Here is a 6,943-nt window from a genome sequence, read left to right as displayed (position 1 = left end):
ACTGCTTTTTCCCATTTGTGCTATGGAGGACCATGTCGAAGACACGATAAATAAATAACAGCGCGTGATGAATGTCTGATCCTCTGCAAACCGCCAGAGAAAACGTCTGTCAAAGCAACCATGCTTCTTTCTCCCGGTAACAAAGCATCGCCCGCCTTAGCTGCTGCCCCAGCTGTGGCCTGCGGAACCCTGAGCGAGCACTTCACGCTCCCAGCTTTGCTGGGCTCCGACGAGGAGTGGGGTGGGGGCAGGCTCCATACATCCTCCATGGTGGGGCTAATCCATTTTCATCCTCCTCCTGGACCATTTTGGAGGGAAGAAGAACGGAAGTGAGAGCTCCTCTCTGGAGACCCGCGTGCATGTCCTTGCTTCATCATTGCGGGGCTCCCAGCCGCTCCCCCTTGGAGCACGTTGGGGTCTTAGTACAGAACAAAAAGGCGACCGCGCTCTGTCCTCTGTCCTTGTTAGGACACCCCGGTGAAACGGGATGCGTGCAAACTAGGAAAATCGAAAGGTTTATCAGCAGAAGGTTTTTTTCTCTTTCCCTCCTTTCAGCTGACCGATATTTGAAGGTCTGGGAAAGCAGCCCTTGACTTTGCTCACTGCTCTTCCTCGGGTACCTAAAATTGTGAGCACTCGTGAAATATGCGAGGCGTAAATGGCTGAAGGAATGAAGAAATGAGTTAAGCTTCTTCGGTGTGGTTACTGTGCCTGATGCTGGCTAACAGGAAGGTGACTAAAAATGGGCATGACTTCTGCCCTAGGGCGACTTAGAGACCAGACACAGATCACACATCATAGAAATTAGAGAGTGCTTGGAGCCAAGATGCGGAGTTCTGCCTCCCTCCAAGTTAGGCAGACTGGATAAAAACAAAGAAAAGGGGGGAAAAATGCAACTAATTCTAGGTCTGACGTTAGGCGAACTTTGGAAACCAGCAAAGCCCTCTTAAGGAGCCGGCTTTTCTCTCTTACGTTCTCCCCGCCTCTCTTAGTGACTTTCTTCCCCGTCTTCTCCTCTGTCAGATTACCGTTTCCCCTGTTTTCAAACTCTTCTTAGAGAAATATATCCGCGATGTTCATAATATTAATGCATTTCTCAAACGCGTGTCCTGGGAGATGCCAATATTTGCTTCCAGGAAAGCAGATTTTGGTGCTGAATATCTCTGGGAAAGGGTTGCTTAAATGATGTTCAGTAGGATGTCATTTAATGCATAGATGAATTGGGTAAGAAATGACATCCTTGAATGATTAATTCTTCCAATCCATAAATATGTATATCTCTCTGTTTACATAAGCTTGGGTTATTTTTTATCATTTTATTTTTTTTTCATGATGATAAGTGCACCCTTTAATCCCCATTGCCTTTTCACCCAACCCCCTGCCCACCTCCCATCATTGGTTTGTTCTCTGTACTTTGAGAGTCTTTTCTTGGTTTCTCTCTCTCTCTCTCTTTTTTCCCCTTTACTTTTTTTCTTTTGTTTCTTAAATTCTGCATATGAATGAAATGATATAGTTGCCTTTCCCTGACTTACTTCACTTTGCATTATACTTTCTAGCTTTATCCATGTTGTTGCAAATGGCAAGATTTCATTGTTTTTGATGGCTGAGTAATAGTCACACACACACACACACGCACACGCACATGGACACACACCACTTCTTCTTTATTCATTCATCTACCAGGGAACACTCAGGCTGTATCCATAATTTGGCTATTATAGATCATGCTACATATATCAAGGTTCATATATCCCTTTGAATTTATATTTTTATATTCTTTGGGTAAATAATCAGTAATCCTGGATCATAGGATAGTTGTTTTTAACTTTTTGAGGAACTGTTATACTGTTTTCCACACTGGTTATACCAGTTTGCATTCCCATCAACAATGCACAAGTGTTCCTTTTTCTGCACATCCTTGCCAACACCTTTTGTTTCTTGTGTTGTTGATTTTCGCCATTCTGACAGGTGTGAGGGGATAACTCATTGCAGTATTGATCTGCACTTCCTTGATGATGAGCATCTTTTTGTGTGTCTGTTGGCCATCTGGATGTCTTCTTTGGTGAAATATCTGTTTGTGTCTTCTGCCCATTTTTGATTGGATAATCTGGTTTTGGGGGTGTTGAATTTTGTAGGTTCTTTATATATTTTGGATACTAACCCTTTATCAGATATGTCCTTTGCAAATATCTTCTCCCATTCTGTAGGTTGCCTTATAATTTTTTGATTCTTTCCTTTGCTGTGCATAAGATTTTATCTTGAGGTAGTTCCAGTAGTTTATTTTTGCTTTTGTTTCCCTTGTCTCAGGGGGTTTATCTAGAAAGATGTTGCTATGGCCAATGTCAGAGAGGTTACTGCCTGTGCTCTCTTTAAGGACTCTTATGGTTTCAGGTCTCACATTTAGGTCTTTATTTTGAGCTTATATTTATATATGGTAAAAGAAAGTGGATACGTTTAATTCTTTTGCATGTGCTTGTCCAGTTTTCCCAACACCATTTGTTGAAGAGACTGTCTTTTTCCCATTGTATATTCTTTCCTGTTTTGTTGAAGACTAATTGACCATATAATTGTGGGTTTATTTCCAGGTTTTATGTCCTTTTGCATTGATCTATTTGTCTGTTTTTATGCCAGTACCATACTGTTTTAATTAATACTGCTTTGCGATATAACTTGAAATCTAGAATTGTGATATCTCCAGCTTTATTTCTCTTTTTCAAGATTGCTTTGGTCCTCAGAGGTCTTTTGTGTTTCCATACAAATTTTAGGATTGTTTGTTTTAGTTCTGTGAAAATGCTGTTGGTACGTAAATCCATTTAATTACATTGAGTAATGTTTTCTAGTTTGTGTAGGAGTCTTACTTTTAAAATGTATTCTAAAGTATGTTGGGTTTTTATGTTATTTTAAACACTAATTTTGAAATTAAATTTCAAAGTTTGCTACTGGCATACAGAAATACAACTGAATTTTGTATATAGACATTTTATCTTTTGACTTTAACAAACTTATTTCTAGTTGTTTTTGTAGATTCCTTGGTTTTGTTTTGTTTTGTTTTGTTTTTTTGTAGATGATGAAGTCATCTGAGAATAAAGCAAGACTTTTTTCTTTCCAATAGATGTCTTCTATTTTCCTAGTGTACCCTATTTCATTGACTTAGACAGCCAGTTCAATGCAAAATAAAGTTAGTGGGATTGGACATTGGAAGATAATGTGCTCAAAGTTTTATCCTTATCGTGATGTTGTAGGCTTTTTTTGTAGATGCCCTGTGTCAGAATGAGGAAGATTTCTCCTATTCCCAGTTTGATGAAAGTTTTTACTGGAATAAGTTTCGGATTGTGTCAGATACCATTCTGCATTTAATGAGATGGCAGTATGATTTTTTTATTCTATTTATATGTCAGATTACGTATTGATTGTTTGTTGAATGTTAAACCACTTCTGCTTTTCTGAAAATAAGTCCTGTTTGCTCATAATATATTGTCATTTTATGTATTGCTAAATTTTATTTGCAAATATATTTCTTAAAGTTTGGTGTCTATGTTCATGAGGAATATTTGCATGTAACATGTTTATTTTTGGAATATCTTTGGCAGGCTTTGATATCAGTATTTGGCTGGCCTAATGAAAGAGCTTGGTGTTTCCTCCTCTACTTTCTCAAAATATTTGTGTAAGATTGATGGTATTACATTCTTAAATGTTTGGTAAAACTCATCACTGAAACAATCTGGACCTGGAATTTTCTTTGTGGAACAATTTTTGATAAAATTTGAATTATTTTAAGGGGCATATGAATCTTCAGATTTTGTTTCATCATGTACCATTTTTGGTGAGTTTTAAATTTCAAGAAATTTACCCATTTTGTCTGAGTTTTCAGATTTAGTAGCAGAAAATTGTTCATAGCATTTTCTTAGTACCATTTAATATCTGTATATCTTCTGATACACTTTGTTTCATTGGTAATTTATGTCTTTCCTTCTCTCTCTCTCTCTCTCTCACACACACACACACACATACATACCAGTCTACCTAGGGTTACATCAATTCCATTAATACTTTCAAAAAAACAATTTTTAGCTTTTTTTCCTATTATATTTTTGTTTTCTGTTTAATGAATACCTGCTCTAATCTTTATTATTCCCTTGTTTCTAATTACATTATATTTCCTTTGCCCTTCTAACTTCTTAAGGTGTACCTATGGATCATTGACATTAGGCCTTTTCTGTTTTCAAATATAAGCATTTAATGCTATCAAGTTTACACTTAATTCTACTGATTTTGACCTTTTATCTTTTTATTATTATTAGATAAAAAGTAATTTCTAATCTCTCTGTGATTTATTTATTCTTTGGCTTGGGGTTATATAGATATTATTACTAATTTATAATTTAATCTCATTATGAACAGAGAACATTGTCTATAAAATTTCAGTCTTTTAGCCATACTGAAACATTCAAAACTTTTGACATATCAAAACTTTTTACTGCCCGGAGTATGGTCTATCTTGGTGAATGTACAAAGTACACTTGAGTAGAATACGTTTTCTAGTATAGAGTTCTATAAATTATAATTAGTTCAAGGATGTGTATAGTTTTGTTCAGAGCATTTATGGGTATACTAATTCTTTGGGTGTTCTATCAATTACTTAGAGAGGGGTGTTAAAATTTCCAACTGAATGTATAAATGTTAATATTATTCCTTTCAGTTCATTCAATAGTCACATCGTGTATTTTAAAACTACTATTAGCCATATACATACTTATGATTGGTATGTATGTATTTGGCTGAAAAAATGACACATTGACCATTATGAAATTCCCTTCTTCTGTAATACCCTTTAATTCTGTAATACCCTTCTGTAATACCCTTTGACATCTGCCTTACTTGATATCAGTATAGCCACTCCAGCTGCCTTATGTTTATTGGTAATATTGTATATTTTTTCCATTTCTTTCTTTTTAACTTCTCCTTCTTTTATTTTTTATAGGAAATTTTTTTGGAGCAGTTTGAGTTTCACCAAAAAATTAATGCAAAGGCACAGATTTACCCCCTGCTCCAGCAGATGCACAGCCTCCCACATTGTCAGTATCACTCACCAGAGTGATGCTCTTGTTGTAACCAATGAAACTGCATTGACAAATTATCATCACCAAGAGTCCATAGTTGGCATTACAATTACTCTTGGTGCCTGAACATTCTGTGGTTTCAATGAATGTATATATTAAGCAGCCACAATGATATCACACAGAGTATTTTCACTGCTCTAGAAATCCTCTGAGCTCCTCCTCTTCATCCCTGCCCCCCCCAATCCCTGGCAACCAATCATCTATTTACCAATGACCCTTTGTTTCAGTAGTTTCCCCATTTACAGAATGCCATATGGTTTAAATTAAATAATATATAACCTTTTCAGATTGGCTTCTTTCACTTGTAATATGCATTTAAGTTTCCTCCATGTTTTTTCATGGCTTGATAACTCATTTTGTTGGGCACTGAATAATAGTTCATTGTCTGGATGTACCACAATGTATTTATCCATTCACCTATTTTTTTTTTTAAGATTTTCATTTATTTGTCATAGAGAGAGGAGAGAGAGCACAAGTCAGGGAGTAGCAGGCAGAGGGAGAAACAGGCTCCACGCTGAGCGAGGAGCCTGATGCGGGACTCAGTCCCATGACCTGAGCCAAAGGCAGACACTTAAACAACTGAGCCACCTAGGTGTCCCTATCCATTCACCTATTGAAGGACATCTTGGTTGCTTCCAAGTTTTGTAAATTATTAATAAAGCTTCTATAGACATCCATGTGTAGTTTTTTGTGTGGACTCAAGTTTTAAACATCTTTGGATAAATACCAAGGAGTGTGACTGCTGGGTCATATAGTCGGTGAATGATTAGTTTCATAAGAAAGTGTCCAACTGTCTTCCAAAGTGGTTGTACCATTGTGCCTCCCAGCAACAATATATGGTAGTTCTTGTTGCTCCACATCTTCACAAACGTTTGGTGTTCTCAATGTTCCAGATTTTGACCATTCTAATAGGTGTGTAATGGTATCTTCTTGTTTTAATTTGCATTTCCTGATGACATGTGATATGGAGCATGGCTTATATGCTTATTTAGCATCTGTATAATTTCCTTTGATGAGGTATTTGTTAAGGACTTTGGCCCAAGTTTTAATCAAATTTTTTTGCTTTCTTATTGTGGAGTTTTAAGAATTCTTCATATAGTTTGTATGACAATCCTTTATCAGATGTGTGTTACACAAATATTGTTGCCCAGTCTGTGGCTCATCTTCTCATTCTCTTGACACTTTCACAGAGCAGAAGCTTTTAATTTTAATGAAGTCCCACTCATCAATTCTTTCTTTCATGAATTGTGTCTTTTTTGTTATATCTAAAAAACCATTGCTATACCCAGGGTCATCTAGGTTTTCACCTGTTATCTTCCATGAGTTTTATAGCTTTGCCTTTCACATATAGGTCTATGATCCATTTTGAGTTAATTTTGTAAGGAGTGTTAGGTATAAGTTTACTTTTGTTTTTATTTTGTTTTTGTTTTGCTTGTGGATGTCCAGTTGTTCCAGACCCATTTGTTCAAAAGTCTCTTTGCTGTATTGTAGCACCTTTGCTCCATTTTAGGAGATCTTACAACTTTCTGCTTCTCCTTCAATATTGTGTGGGCTATCCTGGTTCTTTTGCTACTCCATAATAAAGTTTAGAATAAGCTTGTCGATATCTACAAGTAACTTGATGAAATTTGGTTAGAATGTATTGAATATATAGATCAAGGTAGGAAGTAGAGACATCCTTACAGTTAGGGTATCCCCAATCTTAAACATGGCATATCTTTGATTCCATTCACCATAGTGTTGTAGTTCTCCTCATACAGAACTTGTACATATTTTGTTAGATTTATACAGAAGAATTTAATTTGGGGATGCTAATATAAATG

At 36.3% G+C, this 6,943-nt stretch overlaps 1 pseudogene; it reads left to right on the top strand.

Moving 5' to 3' along the window:
• The first annotated feature begins 359 nt into the window (after positions 1 to 359).
• Positions 360 to 6,943, top strand: part of LOC122890383 — a 76,305-nt pseudogene continuing 69,721 nt past the window's right edge.

The sequence above is a fragment of the Neovison vison genome, chromosome 11 (assembly GCF_020171115.1).
Source record: "Neovison vison isolate M4711 chromosome 11, ASM_NN_V1, whole genome shotgun sequence".
In the NCBI taxonomy this organism is placed as follows: Eukaryota; Metazoa; Chordata; class Mammalia; order Carnivora; family Mustelidae; genus Neogale; species Neogale vison.
This window is presented reverse-complemented; position numbering and strand designations above follow the sequence as displayed.